This window comes from Lepisosteus oculatus, unplaced genomic scaffold (genome assembly GCF_040954835.1).
Source record: "Lepisosteus oculatus isolate fLepOcu1 unplaced genomic scaffold, fLepOcu1.hap2 HAP2_SCAFFOLD_52, whole genome shotgun sequence".
Classification (NCBI taxonomy): Eukaryota; Metazoa; Chordata; class Actinopteri; order Semionotiformes; family Lepisosteidae; genus Lepisosteus; species Lepisosteus oculatus.
Genome location: NW_027168064.1, coordinates 1,380,001 through 1,396,802, shown reverse-complemented (window position 1 = coordinate 1,396,802; position 16,802 = coordinate 1,380,001). Strand labels below are relative to the sequence as shown.

At 44.2% G+C, this 16,802-nt stretch overlaps 3 non-coding genes and 1 pseudogene across 3 annotated transcripts; 3 read left to right on the top strand and 1 right to left on the bottom strand.

Annotated features, from left to right (window-relative positions):
* The first annotated feature begins 4,221 nt into the window (after positions 1–4,221).
* trnas-cga (transfer RNA serine (anticodon CGA)) lies at positions 4,222–4,303 on the top strand. Its single transcript has one exon. It is a non-coding gene; the product is annotated as a tRNA-Ser (tRNA).
* Positions 4,304–10,625: 6,322 nt separating this feature from the next.
* On the bottom strand, positions 10,626–10,698 carry trnar-ccu (transfer RNA arginine (anticodon CCU)). The gene has a single exon. It is a non-coding gene; the product is annotated as a tRNA-Arg (tRNA).
* Positions 10,699–11,995: 1,297 nt separating this feature from the next.
* Positions 11,996–12,112, top strand: LOC138230974 (U5 spliceosomal RNA). Its single transcript, XR_011186562.1, has one exon. It is a non-coding gene; the product is annotated as a U5 spliceosomal RNA (small nuclear RNA).
* Positions 12,113–12,342: 230 nt separating this feature from the next.
* On the top strand, positions 12,343–12,422 carry LOC138230893 (U4 spliceosomal RNA; annotated as a pseudogene).
* The last annotated feature ends 4,380 nt before the right edge of the window (positions 12,423–16,802 follow it).

Here is a 16,802-nt window from a genome sequence, read left to right as displayed (position 1 = left end):
TGTACAAGGTGAATTAAACTGTCCCTGGTAATAAAAAGTAATTAGAAGCATCCCAGAAACTTTATCTCTAGAAACATTAGCTGTTTTATATCATGTAATTTAGTGTGATGTTGTCAGAATTCAAGGACATTATCACACACAGAAATTGGTTCAGTTAAATCTAAAAAACACACCTAAACATGGGTTTAAATGTAAAATAGAAGTCTTACCTCTTGTCAAAAGATTTAATTCAAGAAGCGATGTAATAAATGATTGCTTATGCTTTATAAACAAATCTAATTAAAATAAAAGCTTAAGTTTGGTATTTATCTTGTACCATAGAACATGATTTTCTTTGTATTTCAAGCCCACAAAGTGTCCAAATGACGCACTACATGATATAAGGAAGATTATCACATGCATATCGGTATTATCTTTCTTATGAAAATGCATTCCTTTCATTACCTTTTACTTTTTAAAATGAACTCAAATTGTGTATAATGTAATAATTTAAGTAGAATAGATTCAGGTAGGAAATATAGAGTCATGATGTTTATGGCTGACATCATTTCACATGTGTGAATTTTAAGCTAAGAAATAAAAACATTTACAATGAATATACCATTGCTTAATTTTTAATGCCTTTAAAAAATAAATACCTCCTGAGAATAATTTGCCACTCCCAGATCCTTGGTAAGGTACTGTTTGAATCCAATCAGGAGAGGAGCACCCAGGGAGTGCTTTCTATAGAGTCCAGCTTGGGCCACTCTCTTCCGGCCTGCTGATACTTTTTAACTACTCAGGGCCTGTAAGGATATAAAACACCGGCTTAAACATTTTATACCTATAAGACAAATTAGAATTTTAGTAAAAAAAGATACATCTGAAAAATAAAAAGTCTTACTGCTGATAGAGTTCTTCAGAGCTCACATCTTTCCCTTCCTTATCCGCTTCTGTTTCAGTTTCTAGAGGAGCCTCTGGCATCTTTTCCTCCTGGACAGCGGCCTCTTGCTCAGGGCCGCTGGAATGCAGGTAGATTCTTTTCAACATGCTTTTACATAATATGTTGTAACAATGATTTCAAAAAGAAACTACAGAAGCCTTACAGATTAAAAATATCTCACCTTGCCGATGTGTCTTCAGGCTTCCCGTGTACAAAAAGGCCCAAGGACTCTAGCAGTCTTACAACCACTATCCTGTTTGCCTCACCAGACACGATCTCTGTTCTGTGGTAATCCACGATGACCCCGTTCTTCAGGTGATTCATCATGTCCTCCCTCGCCTGTTGAGAGGCCATCCTGATCTCTTCTGCCGTGGCGTGCTTCATACATGCCCTCTTCAAGTGAGCAGGAAGCTGATCAAAAGTATTCAGGCACATCTTGCACACCAGGGGAATCCTCACGGGTTTCCTTTGAAAATAAATAATACCATCTGTGTATAGAAACAAGCTAAGACTGATTTCTTAAATTATCCTTAATTTTCTCTCTCATAGTTTGAGCATAATGATTTTATTGCATTTATATAAGAATTGCTCATTGCTCCAAAATAAATAATGGTTTCATAAAAAAGTGAACACTTACTTGGTCTCAGTCACAGACTTTCCAATAGAAGCCATTGTGGAGTTCAGCAACTGCAGGTCCTAGAAGTGGGGAAGGAATTTTAAAAGAGAAATTGAATTACAATACAGAAGGAATGGCTGAGGGATCACTGAAATATATATATATACAAATTCCAAAGACTGAGTCCATATAGAAACACCTACCTTTCATTTTCAGTATAAGAAAAAAAAAACATTATCTTCCAAAGCATCATAAAATTGTCCCTTCTTCCAGACTCTACTTCTCTCTTGTAGTAGTACAGCAGACCTTTCCAGGTGAGCAGATCACAGAGTCCGAAATGAGCTTCCTCCATCAACCAAAGTACCTGAACATGACTCTGTCTTCATAAAAGCGCCCCTGTAATAAAGAAATTCAATCCGAAATAAAGAGGGCAGTTGCCTACTGAAATACAAGAAGTCATCAATTTTAACCTAGCAACACATTAAAGGCTGCATCTATACAAGTACGATTCTAGAAATGCTCACCAGATTACGTTTTAAGAAGGAACTGCGCCTCAGGTTCCGCCGAGATCTTAACTCGGATGGCAGGATTCAGAGTCCGGAGTGTGGACTGATGGCGCACGGAGGGTCCACATACTGTGGATCCCTCAGTGATCTTCCGCGTATTCAAACCGCCAGCGTGTGACTCCCCTGTCCCCGTGACCTCATTGCTCTGCTCTGTCCTCTGTGCAGCCGAGCCCGACTCACGGTAAAGTGAAAAAAACTATGCCCTCAACGTAAGATTTACTCTGGAGCGAGGATAGATGTTACCTTTTTATCAATGAACAGGATGTATGTGATGTGGCGACTAGGTTCAATTTTGTATCCTCTTTAAAAGATTAAGGACTGGGGTGAGCGTGATTTACCAACCTTTCAGCTAAGAACCTGACGTGCGCACCGTTTAAGCTGCATGGACTCGGTCGTTTAACTCTTCTCCATTAGCAGGGTTAAGGTTAAAGAAAAAAAAACATTGCTGACTTCTTTTTTTTTGCCTGCCGCTAGCGCTGATTAGCCAGGTTTGTATTTCATGTTTTGCAAGTTGCATCCATTTTAAGAAAAACAAGTCGCGTTAAAGACAGGAAATGAATACTTGTATTTAATTAAGTCTAGCCGTAGGCGGTTGTCCGTAAGGACCAGTTCTGTTAGAGAAGACAGAACAAAGAAGGCACTGTTGGGATTCGGACCCAGGATCTCCTGTTTACTAGACAGGAGCACATTACCCAACAAGTTTCGACGAGGTGGCCGAGTGGCCAAGGTGATGGACTGCTAATCTATTGTGCTCTGCACGCATGGGTTCAAATCCCGTTCTTGTCGCTTTCCATGTCTGATATGTGTGCCTGTTCGACGTTGGCTCTCCTGTTGTTTGCTCTGGTACTAGAGCCATACATTTTCTAGCGGTGGCTGAAGAAGGTATAGTAGGCTAACGTCGGTATCGAGCAGTGGCAGTACCAGTATTTACGTGCCGCTGCTGCCAAGTGGCTCTGGGTTGAGACCGCGTTTTCACTTACTTGCACGGAGAAAAGGAGAAAGCGATTTTTGACAGTCTCTCGAGAGACTGCGCTAGGTGTTTAGGGATAGACTTTGTCAGTTCCCCCTGGGATGATGGCCTCTCAAATAGTTTGTGATTCCTCTAGACATTTATACACTAGAAGCCTGCTTCGTGGCTTAAATCCAAGCTAAGGAAACGAGTTAGAGGTCTGATGCAGAACTGAGAAATTCAATGAACGGGAACACTACAGTACATTGCACTCTATGTGTGAGGAAAGCTGCCCCCTTCTGTCCCTTGTCGACCGAATTGAGGACTGTAAATGGTACCGCCAAGAAACTTTAGGATGCTGGTTGGAATCCAGCTCCAAAGAAGCCCCTTTGGGTGTTATGTGATCAAAAGCGCAACAGAACTGTTTTCCGTGGAGCAGGTTTCAGCCCGTAGACCTGTTTTATTTGTAGGGCAGGGAGCATTCCCAAACGCGAATCTCCTGTTTTAGAAATGCTTTGGGCGGCGTGAAGTGAAAATAAGAAATGGGCTCCAGATGCACATGGAAGCAATCAAGTGTTTCATCCGAGCTGTTTCAAAGACTGTTCAAGAGCTTTCCTTTCACAGAGGCGCAACGATTAATGATGGGGGTGCACCCTTCAATGCGCCTTACAACTCAAGGGAGTGATTGAGACGATTCGTAGCGTGTGCTCATTTCCCTCTATTCCCCGTGTTGCAGTGGTAGGATGACGTAAATTACTGCTTCGACACGTAACGGCATTATAATCAAGTGCAAGAGCTGAGGGCTTTAGTTTTGTTTCGTTTTCCATGGCGTTCGTAAGCGCGCAAATCAAAGGCAATTCCTGCGGCTAACACGAATGTAAATGCTTTTGAAAGTGCAGTGTGGTGCAGCTTGTAAAATCCTTGTCCACATTTGTGGTTTGTTGATGTTTTTTCTGTCTGCCAAAGTTGCATTTTGACATCCGGACGGGGAGACTTTATCATTTGAACGTGAAGCCAGCCTTAAACCCTCTGAGGCGTGTCTGTCTGCCGGCACGAATCTTGTGAAAGGTATTTTTTTTTTAACGGAGAGCGACTTTAAAAAGGTTTCCGCAGCCACCTCGCACTCCGTGTTAGATTATAGGAGGAATGCGGCAGCGGCGAGCTCGCTGTAGTCGTAGCCGAGTGGTTAAGGTGATGGACTCGAAATGCATTGGGGACTCCCCGTGCAGATTCGAATCCTGCAGACTACGGCGTCTGCCGCACGTCGCTTTGTGCCTGCGCTGAAAAGGCGTAGTGCTGCTTCTCCTTTCCTCGTGCTATAAAAACGCTAAATCAATTGTCCCCGCTGCCATGGAAATCAGTTCTTCAAGTAACCACACACTTTGTGTTCGCACCTCTGGTGCTCTACTTATGCCTTTGAAAACGTAATGAATAAAGCTGAAAGAACCGACACAATATGTAGGTGCTCGTAAAGCACGCAGTAAAGAACTGTTAACAGCAAGGGTTTCAGTGGGTTAACTGAGGAGAAGGCGTGATCGCTAATTGTTGACTTTGTATTTGGTGTTAGAAACACTCTTACTGTGCATGACGTGCAACTAATGTAGCCACAGAAATTGCATCACGCTTTCATGTATGCTATTGCAGACACCAACGTTGCCTAGATAGAAAACCGAAATAGCCGTGGGTTTGCTTGCTGGTCTGAAGGATCTCTCTTCGAATATCTATCATTTGTCAATGGAAGTAAAAGGCGCTGCAATCTCATACGTTCAGAATCAATCTCGCAGCTGTTGTTCGACTTTATTTCTTGACTAATTAGAACTGAGTGTTGCATGAGCAGTTACGTAAACTTTTCTGGTATATTTGAACACAGATGCCGTTCTTCAATTAAAACTAACAGTACATTGTCAGGGACATTCAGTTCTATAAAAACATGAGACAGACAAGAGAATATTTCTACCTTTCATGTGGACTACGTGTTGACTTACTGATCGGAATAATTGAAAAGTTCGGGTCATAGCCGATGCAGTGCGTGCTAATAAGAACAACAGCAATGCTGAGCTCTCAGCACCGTACTGAGCCCAGGTGTTTTTCTAAAGCTGTCAGGTGCAGTTCATTTACAGTACGCCCCCTGTCTCAACGGTAGGACGGAGTCAAATACTGCCTCGACACGCAACAGCATTATAATAAACCGCAGGACTTGAGGGCTGTTCTCTTTGAATGTTCCAAGTCATTCGTAAGAGCGTAGGTCAAGGGCCATTCGGGCATCTCCTGTAACTCGAGTAAAAATGCTATTCAAAGTGCAGTGACTGAAATCGTCATCCACATGTCTCCGTTGTTGATTTCTTTCTGTCTAAGAAAGTTCTATTTTCATGTCCGAACGGGGAGACTTTATCATTCCAACTTGAAGCCACCCTTAAGTACTCTGAGGTGTGTGTCTGCTTACACGTATGGCGTAAAAGGTTTCTTAAACGGAGAGCGAACTTGAAAAAAGTTGCCGCCGCCGCCTTGCACTCCTTGTTCGATTGTAGCAAGAAGCCAACAGCTGGCGTACTTACTGTAATCGTGGCCGAGTGGTTAAGGCAACACACTTGAAATCTGTTTGGGTCTCCCTGCGCAGGTTCAAATCCTTTGCATTTGCTCTCGTGCGTGCATGAAAAAGGACCAGCGCTGTTTTGTTTTCGCTGGGACCTTTAACACTCTAAATCGCCTATACCCGCAGCCTGTGAAATCGATTCTTCAGCACCCACGAGTGACGCTTTGCAGCTGGACGCAGATAACGATGCTTTTCTGCAACGAGCTTTCCAGCTGAATTTTCTCGGCAGCTCCGTACTGAACCTGTTCTCCATTGCAACATAGCGGAGGCTCGTCACGTCTATAGCAAGGCTGTGTAGGACCGCATACGCCACAGTGACTTGTACACAGACCACATGAAAGGCAAGCAAAATACACTTTTAAAATTCCAAAGACTCACAAGGTCAGAGGAACAGCGATGACCTGAACAGATCTGTTACAGAAGTCTAGGTTGACCTTTTTAGAGCTGTAATTGCATTTTTGTTTAATAGAAGATCAAATCTACTCGCATGTACCAGCACCTTACAGTTTATTGATGTTTATTCTATTTAAGTAATAAGATTGCTAACGATGTTGGACTTTAGCCGGTGTTTTTTAGAACAAATTGCTTACTCTTCTGTAAGGAATACGCAGTACGTGCCTTTGTTAGTCATTGCTCACCATACCTGTAACTTTCTTATCTAACTCACTTCCTCAAATGGTGAAGGTCCACAAACATAAATGAAAAAAACCCAAATCCAAGTGTCTGTAAAAGCGCGGTGCTCCGCTGGCGCTGTTCCCTAGTGGCTTAAAGTGCCTGCCTAGTAAGCAGGCGATCCCTGGTCTGAATACCAGCGGTGCCTCTCTCCGTGTCTTGTTGTGCCGAATGTCTCATTTCAGACAAACATGTACAGCTTGGTTCAGTTTAATGCAAGAATTCATTTCCTTTCTGGAATAACTTGTTTTTGAAGAAATCCATACAGCTTGTGAAAGATGAAATCCATTTCTTGGTTGTCAGTGGAAAAAGATTGCCGGCTGCAAGAAGCGCAAGTGATTGTTTTCTTTGACCATAAACCTGCAAATGTAGGGCGCACAAAAGACTGTCAGACTCTGTGGTGCTGAAAAGTTGGTGGTTCAAGCCCCTCCAGTATGCGTGTCTCAGTTTTTCCAATGTAAACATCATCACCATCGCTAAAGAAGATGGCACAGAAGACTCCACAGCCGAAACGTTGTGCTTCTTTTCTTCTCTTTTCAGCATGGAGTAAACCTTTGCTTTATCCTTTGCAGCCTACGCATGCTGACACAGCTACCTTTCTCTTAACGCGCCTCAATCATTATTCACCAAAACCATCAGCAGAATGTGTCGCCTTTGTGGTGATGTCACTCCTCTGCTTCACAAATGTCCTTAGTGACGGGCCATTTCTTTCTGCCATTTTTCCGGAGCAGTTATTGATTGCTCCATCATTTCCCTCTTACTTTCCATCACTAGATTGAAAAGAAAAACAGAAACAGGCTGACAGGACGACAATCAAATTGCAAAAACTCATCAAAGCACTCGATAGAGTATTTGAATCCACAAGTAGCTACGAGCAACTTTGTCCTGGCTTGCATGAAAGTCGGAAAATGTCAAAAAGAAAAAGATGGTGGCTTTTTCATATTCGTTCTTTTATTTTTAGTTTGTTGCTTCTTCTGTCCATTGTCCTCCTGCCTGGCTCTTGACCTGTGACTGTTTGAACGCACACAGTACACTTTCATGCAGGGGATTTGTCCTGAGCCTCTGTGAAAGACCCACCCACCCCCATAAATAACTGCTCTAGAAACACATGAATGCAAAACTAAACCACAGCTTAAAGAGGAGCTTGTCATGACCGCCAGGCAGTTAAGACCAACTCTTAAGCAATCTAATCAGCACCAGCAGCGGGTGATTATTAACAAACGCCGCCGCACGAGTTAACCCACCTGCACACACTCCACCGTGCGGTACGCAGTGCTATTTTTACCATCTTTACCTGCTTCCCGCTGGTATTGAGTCTACTCCTTGAGAGCTCTACCTGGCGTTTTTTCCATTACCTCGTTTATTCTGGATATTGGACTCCCCTTCTGCCTTTTTGACTTTGGACCTCGCCTCTCACCTTGGACTGTTTGCCACCAGTGTTCTCCGTGGATTACGACTTACCTTACGCCTCTTGACCATGAAACAAAGCAAAGCAGAGCAAAACAAAATGAACAAACGAAAACCCTCACGTCCCGCACTTGCATATAACGCCGTTATGTGCCCAAGCGGTATTGTACGTCATCCTAGCACTGCACCCCGGGGCGTACGGTATATGGGAACGAGCACACGCCACAAATCATCTCGAATCACTCCCTACAGCTGTAAGGCACCTTGAAGCGTGCACCCCCAACATTCTTCTTTGCGCATCTGTGTAAGGTAAACTCTTGAGGAAACTCTGAACCAGCTCTAAGGAAACTAATCCGATTAGACGTTACTTTGACTCATCCTTTAAGGGACCCTTGTTAATTGGAGAAATCAATGATTTCGAATGAATTCTGTATGCGTTGAAAGACAGCTATACACAGAAAACATGCAGGACACTTCTCATGGTGTTTCCCAAGCCGAAACACAGTGCGTTTTTCCAAGCCATCTGAGAAAGCCCGCCCACTGAAAACTGCAGCAAATCGTGTAAAGACGTTCAACTTTGTAACTACTGCACACACAGGAAGCAGAATAAATTCCTCTTTTCAAACTGTCAAAGGTTTGCTTTGCGAACACTGCAGGACATCGCACAATCTCTTTTGAACGGGGACAAACGATTTCTTATGGGGCACAGTAAGTACAGATGTTTAAAAAGCTCCACTCATGCCGACGATGCAGCATGAAGAAGCGCAACCTAACGTTTGCATTCCTAGCAAATTCCTTTTATTTTTTGATAAATAAAGACAGTCTTGTTTAACAAACAACACACACAACATTTTACATTGTCAATTCAATTCAAATCAATGTATTTCTATATAGCGCCTTTCACAACAAGGTTGTCCCAAGGCACTTAACAATGCAAGTTGTTAAGAGCCTTGTGTCTAATATGCCGCCTAGGTTACGTGCTGTCTCTTTGAGGCAAATGTTTAAATCCTCTGAGTTAAGTGCTGAAGTTATAGTAGTCTTATCAGTATTGTTGCCTCCGATCAACAGATCCTCATTTTTCTCAGAGTTGAGTAACAAAAAGTTTTCACACATCCAAGTATTTCCTTCCTTAATGCATTTAACTAAACTGATAATAGAAGAGTTGTTGTTTGGTGTAAACAAAATGTTTATTTGAGTGTCATCAGCATATGAATGAAAGTTCATATTATTTTTTCATATTATCCTACCTAGCAGCAGCATGTAGAGAGAGAGAGCAATATTGGTCCCAGCACTGATCTTCTGGTACCCCAAATTGAACTGGTGACATTGATGAAGCAGTACAATTATTAGATATTTGAACATAATGAAAACGATGAGTAAAATGTGAAGTAAACCACTGAAGGACGGTTCCAGATAAGCCAACCTCAAACTCAAGCCTGTGTAACAAAACAGAGAGGTCAACCGTGTCAAAGGCAGCTCTAAGATCTAGAAGCACAAGCACTGTTGCATTCCCCGCATCAGTAGCTAAGAGAATATCATTTACGACTCTTGTTAATGCAGTTTCAGAAACCAGAATGAAATTTCTCAAGCATATTATTTGAATCCAGATACGATTGACGTTGGGCAACAACTATTCTCCCAAGACTTTTAGATTGAAATGGGACCTTTGAGACAGGCCTGTAGTTGTTAAGAACTTGTGGATCCAAATTTGACTTCTTAAGGAGCGGTCTAACAACCGCTACCTTAAATTGATCAGGTACAACGCCTGACGCAAGCGATGCATTCATCATACTAATTATAGGTCCTGCCAGTCCTTCGAGGGAATCTTTGACTAGCTGAGTGGGGATGGGATCTAGCGAACAGGTGGTTGACTTTGTCTTACGTCTGTGTTCATGAGTCCACCATAAGAAGAAATCTGAACAGGAGTGGTGATCATGCGAGGTCACCATGGAGGAAACCACTGCTCTCCCCCCCAAAAAAACCACCACTGCCCCTCTCAAGTTTGTTAAAGACCACATGGATGTTCCACAGCAACTCCTGGAACAATGTTCTGTGGACAGATGTGACAAAAGTTGAACTTGTTGGTAAATGTGCACAGCGTTATGTTTGGAGATAACAAAACACTGCATACCAACTCCAAAACCTCATCCCACCTGGGAAGCATAGCGGAGGCTGTACGGCTTGCAATCATCGAGGGACCGATGAATTCCAAGATGTATCAGGAAATTCTACAGCAGAATGTCAGGGTGTCTGCCTGTGATCTAAAACTCTAAAGACGCTGGGTCATGCAGCATGACAAAAACAAAGGAGTACATCAACAACAGAGTGGCTGAAACAGAAGAAATTCCGTATTTTGGGATGGCCAAGTAAGAGTCCTGACCCCAATCCCATTGAAGTGCTGTGGCGTGATCTGAAGCAGGCCGTTCAGTGCAAGACATCCCAAAAATATACATGAACTGAAACAGTTTTTCATAGAGGAATAGGCCAAAATACCTCCTAACCGCTGCTCAGGTCTGACCAGCCGCTACAGAAAGTGGGGGTTGAGGTTTTTGTCATAAAGGAGGTTCCACTAGCTCCTTAATATAAGGGTTCACGTACTTTTTCCATCAATGACCTTGATTGTTTAAACCATTTGGTCAATAAAGAAACAGCAATGTCAAATGTTGGGCGTGTGTTGTTTGTTAAATCAGACTCTGTTTATTAATTATTATGACTTAGATAAAGATAAGATCACATGTTAGGAGCCATTCATGCAGAAATCCACATCATTCCAAAGGGCTGTTTACAAAAGTTTTTCTCCCAACTGTATGTGAGAGAAAAGCAGAGACGCTCACTGAGTAAGGTGGGGTTGCAGCTTCACAAATCACAAGGACATTTGTACACTCAAAAAGGGACAGGAGCACCCCAGATGGGACTCAAACCCACAATCCCTGGCTTAGGAGGCCAGTGCCTTATCCATTAGGCCACTGGGGCACACTGGGTTGGGTCGATCACGCTGATGAAGAGCCAGTTTTTTTTTTCCTTTGCTTTTTCAAAGGGATCCCCAAAATTAGGAAAGTTAGGCAGCAGAAGGTTTACTGTGACCTGAGAAGGACCGGCATCCAATCACGGTGGTACACACACACACGCTCTCACTCATCTGAGCTACACGGCTACCAAGATGATCTCAGGTGCGCCGAGCTGGTACGGAACATATTGAACTGATTGACGGCGAATTGTCTCTCAGACAGGCTTTTCACCTCTGAGCTCCCTGACTGACAGTAATCAGCTAGGTAGTGAAACAGTCAGCTGCTTCTAAGCCTTAAACAGTTGCATCTCGGCGCTTCCACAGAGAGATGATTTGAAAGCCAAACATCGCCCATTGGGAACACCTTACTATCACTAGTTTAAGAGACTCTTAAGGTCTTGCAGAGGTGCCTGTCTAATAGCATGCGCTTTGCAAGCTATAGGTGTTTAGGCTGAGGCAGAATGCCTGTTAACAAAATGTTTTTCTAAAGGGGCCTCGCACTCTTTTCCAAGCAATGGTCACCATCCCCACCGAGTGTCACAATGTAGTCATGTCCTAGGACATCACCTGTTAGTCTCCATTTGTCTGCCACCAACACTTTAGGTTACGGGGTCACAACCGCACCCTGGAGACCAGAGGAGCCGTTGGCGTTCTGGCGGCGCAGATTGGGCTGAAGGTGGGGCGCTTGAATCTCGCTGTTGGAGGCCGTCTGAAACTGACCCAAGCCTTTCCCTTGAATTAAATGTAAATAAGAAATGAACCCCAGATGCACATGGAATCAATCACGTGTTTCCTTTGAGCCGTTTCAGAGACTGCTCCAGAGTTTACCTTGCACAGATGCGCAAAGATTAATGATGGGGGTGCACGCTTCCAGGCGTCTTACTACTGTAGGGAGTGATTGAGACAATTCGTAGCTTGTGCTCATTTCCCTCTATTCCCCGTGTTACAGTGGTAGGATGACGTAAATTCCTGCTTCGACACGTAACGGGATTATAATCAAGTGGAGGAGCCGAGGGCTTTAGTTTTGTTTCGTTTTCCATGGCGTTCGTAAGCGCGCAAAACAAAACAAGAAAACAATCCAACTACTCCAACTACAGGCTGATCAAGGTATCTCCCCTGCCAGGTAAGCCGAGAGCCGCAGGCGATGAGCCCGGAGCTGAACGGGCCCCACTGGCTCGTTTGTAAGGCCAGGTGCATTGCCAACCACGACCGGCAGGGCAGAGGCCTTGAAGGCGGCCTGGGCTCCTGCAGCTGTCCAGCCACGCACTCTGGTTTCTCTTCATCTCGTACAAATCTTTTGCCTTTTACTAAAGATTTCCAAGTAAAGGAGCATGAATGAGTTCCATACAATTTTTGTGCTTCCCTGCCTTCGGGTGGGGCGCAGCTGGGCTGGTCAAAGAGAGAAAACAAAACCGCTCACAATCGCTCTTATTACGGCGACTGTGGCCGTCTGCTCTGCGAGTCCTCAGTCTCCGCCTGTCTGATTGGCGCTCTTTCCTCTGGGAGGCGGGAAGTGTCCGGCCGCAAATATGAAGCATTACAGCAACGACATGCCATGAGACGATTGATAACGATTTCCATAGGATCTCCGCGGTTGCCTGGCAACCGTCAGCTTTGTGCAGTGGCAGTATCGTAGCCTGTGAGGTTTAGCCGAGGCACGATTATTGCTAGTTGAAAACTTTTCTCGTCAGAGCGTGACATAGTCTTGCAGGCATCGTGCTGTCTAACTGCAATACTATACCGCTGGAGGAAACAGCCCGGGTTCAATGAGCCTTGGAATGTGACTAGGAAAGTGAAGCCTTTTGAAAGAGGTAATGTCGACGCTTTTTTAACAGAGCACCAAAAAAACGTCTTTTTTGAAGGACTGGGCAGTGAGCATTGTTGGTTCAGTGGTAGAATTCTCGCTTCCCATGCGGGAAGCTCTGGTTCGATTCTCAGCCAAAGCAGTGGCTTTTGCAGCGAGTGGCTCCATCACTTGCATCCCCTTGCAACTCGCAACTGAAAACCCACTGAAGCAAAACAGGTGTTAGCCAGGTCAGTACCCGGATGAGGGTGAGCTACAGGGAAAAACAAAGTTTCCAGCTGGAAGCGGTGTTAATGGTGCCGGTGGGGGGGCGCTCACCCTGAGGTCTGTGCGGGTCCCAATCCCCCAGCATAGTGACGGAGACGCTGTGTTGTAAAAGGGCGCTGTCTCTTGGATGAAATGTAAAACCGAGGTCACAGCGCTCTGTGGTCATTAAAAATGACCACCAAAACCTTTGACAAAAGCTCTTGGTAATTGATGGTCTTCAATAATGCTTCTCCTTTAGGTACATTTTAAATCAGCTGAAAAATGCTGTGAAATGGGGGGTCACTTCACGCCAGTGTAGGATTTGGGTTACAAGAACTATAAAACTGCACGAGAAAGCCCGTACACTGAATTACACGGCTTTCAATTCAAAGGAGGGCAAAAGAAATTCCCTGAGTTCGATTTTTTGCAGCACAGAGAGGATTGCTGTCGTGAGGCTGGTTAGCTCAGTTGGTTAGAGCTAATAACACCAAGGTTGTGGGTTCGAGTCCTGTACGGGCCAGGTCCTTTTCTCCTCTCTTACAAAAGCTGTTAGGTTCCTTTCCGTGGTGAGATGGGTTGACATGCAATGCTGCTACATAGTGCCGACAGACAATTAAATGACAAAAATGAAGAGAGTTAAAGCAGCTGGAAAGGTTTTCTTACAACTTTTGAGCTGACACAGTTTTGGAAAATGTTTTCTTCACGCTGCACTGTACCACATAGGCAGCCAAGAGTCTCCAAAACAAAACAGAATTGACAGTCATATAATGTCCATTAACCCCGGTTTTAAACACAGCATCATGTCTGCCATCATAAGAATATGAGTCCAATATTTTAGAATATAGTCAGAATGTCTTCTAACCTTACCTGTGGTGTCTTTAATCCCTATTGCTCAATGCATGATGTACGTACTGCATACATGTGTCTTGAGAATGAGGAATGGGCCCCTAAGACATTTACCTGTTTCACAAATGATCGGATTTTACTAGAGATTCTGTTTGGGATTCAGATGTGCATTCGGACAGCAATTCCTTTCAAGAAATGATACGTTCTGGATGAGGTCAAAGGTGCTGGAACACTGTATTTAGGATGTGTTTGCAGTGATTGTGTCTCCTGCTTCAACGCAGTGATATATAGATGTGCTCCTGTAATTTATTGGTACATGCCCAGGGCAGTAAGTAGTCTGAGGATTTATTTCCAGACGGCATAGAGCAGTGAAACAGTGAAGTAGTGCAGCACACTGGATCATTATATTATTAGAATCTATTCTACCTAAATTATTACATTATACACAACTTGAGCTCTCAGCACCGTACTGAGCCCAGGTGTTTTTCTAAAGCTGTCAGGTGCAGTTCATTTACATGAAGGAAATCTCTTACTGGGTACGATTACAATGCAGTAAGTAGCACAGGCTACTTAGGGAGTAGGCTGATGTGTTTAAAAACAACCAGCGCCAGGCAGGAGTCAAACCTCCAAACTCCTAATCCATAGTCAGACACATTATCCATTGCACCACTGGCCCTGGTGTGACACTGCAGGACTGTAACCCAGTGATCTCAGCCCTGCAACTAGTAAAATATTACCCCCGGTCCATTCTTTTCCAAAAGTGAGAAACACCTGTTTTCTACATTTTGTCTGTTTTAAAACCATATCTCTTTAAACCAAACCAAGAGTTTGTCTTTTGCACTGATATTCTGATTCATTTCGATTTCAAAGAAAAAAAAAACATTACCTTCCAAAGCATCATAAAATTGTCCCTTCCTCCAGACTCTACTTCTCTCTTGTAGTAGTACAGCAGACCTTTCCAGGTGAGCAGATCACAGAGTCCGAAATGAGCTTCCTCCATCAAGCAAAGTACCTGAACATGACTCTGTCATCATAAAAGCGCCCCTGTAATAAAGAAATTAAATCCGAAATCAAGAGGGCAGTTGCCTACTGAAGTTCAAGAAGTCATAAATTTTAACCTAGCAACACATTAAAGGCTGCATCTATACAAGTACGATTCTAGAAATGCTCACCAGATTACGTTTTAAGAAAGAACTGCGCCTCCGGTTCCGCCGAGATCTTAACTCGGATGGCAGGATTCAGAGTCTGGAGTGTGGAATGATGGCGCATGGAGGGTCCACATACTGTGGATCCCTTAGTGATCTTCCGCGTGTTCAAACCGCCAGCGTGTGACTCCCCTGTCCCCCTGACCTCATTGCTCTGCTCTCGCCTCTCTGCAGCTGAGCCCGACTCATGGTAAAGTGGAAAAAAATATGCCCTCAACGTGAGATTTACTCTGGAGTGAGGATAGTTGTTACCTTCTTATCGTTAAAACGGATGTATGTGATGTGGCGACTAGTTTCTTCTCCATTAGCAGGCTTAAGGTTAAAGAAAAAAACATTGCTGACTTCTTTTTTTTTTTGCCAGCCGTGAGCGCTGATTAGCGAGGTTTGTATTTCATGTTTTGCAAGTTGCATCCATTTTAAGAAAAACAAGTCGTTCAAGACAGGAAATGAATACTTGCATTTAATTAAGTCTAGACGTATGCGGTTGTCCATACTGACCAGTTCTGTTCGAGAACACAGAACAAAAAAAGGCACCGCTGGGATTCGGACCCAGGATTTTCTGTTTACTAGACAGGCGCTTTAACCAACTAAGCCACGGCACCCCAGGAGTGCTGTCCTTTTGCAGCCACTTGGACACACCACTCAGACACATCTGCATTCGGTGTGTGCTCCGCCTGCTCGCTGAGCAAGTTGCCACCTTTACATACAATAGCAACATCGACACCAAGAGAAAGGATGACAAATGGCTTTTATCTGGAACTTTTCATGTCCAAGGAGCTCAATGTGCTTTCTGTGTACAACAGGGCCACTGAACTCCACACTGGCCACTGAACCACAGCAGTGGCTTGCTGGCTTGACATCTCCCAAGGAAAATGTTGAAATCGCATGTGGAACAGGAAAATGACCCTCGAGTATGAGGGAAAAAAAAGAAAAAGATCAACTGGAGTGCGCCAACCCATGTCAGGACAGCCCAGTTTCGTTGACGAGTTGGCCGAGTGGTTAAGGCGATGGACTGCTAATCCGTTGTGCTCCACACACATGGGGTTGAATCCCATCCTTGTCGCTCTCCATGTCTGACACGTGTGCCTGTGCGCCTTTGGCCCTCCTGTTGTTTGCTCCGGTACTAGAGCCGTACATTTCCTAGCGGTGGCTGAACATGGTATAGTAGGCTAATGTCAGTATCGAGCAGTGACAGTAACAGTATTTACGTGCCGCTGCTCCCAAGTGGCTCTGGTTTGAGACTGTGTTCTCACTTACTTGCAACGCAAACGGAGAAAGCGATTTTTGACAGTCTCTCGAGAGACTGCGCTAGGTGTTTAGGGATAGACTTTGTCAGTTCCCCCTGGGATGATGGCCTCTCAATTAGTTTGTGATTCCTCTAGACGTTTATACACTAGAAGCCTGCTTCATGGCTTAAATCCAAGCTAAGGAAACGAGTTAGAGGTCTGATGCAGAACTGCGAATTCAATGAACGGGAACACTACAGTACATTGCACTGTGTGTGTTAGGAAAGCTGCCCCCTTCTGTCCCTTGTCGACCGAACAGAGGACTGTAAAGGATACCGCCAAGAAACTTTAGGATGCTGGTTGGAATCCAGCTCCAAAGAAGCCCCTTTGGGTGTTATGTCATCAAAAAGTAAGAACAGCGAATCTCCCTTTAATCAAAAGCGCAACAGAACTGTTTTCCGTGGAGGAGGTTTCAGACCCGTAGACCTGTTTTATTCGTAGGGCAGGGCGCATTCCCAAACGCGAATCTCATGTTTTAGAAATGCTTTGGGCGGCGTGAAGTGAAAATAAGAAATGGGCTCCAGATGCACATGGAAGCAATCAAGTGTTTCATCCGAGCTGTTTCAAAGACTGCTCAAGAGCTTTCCTTTCACAGAGGCGCAACGATTAATGATGGGGGTGCACCCTTCAATGCGCCTTATGACTCTAGGGCGTGATTGAGACGTACGTAGCGTGTGCTCATT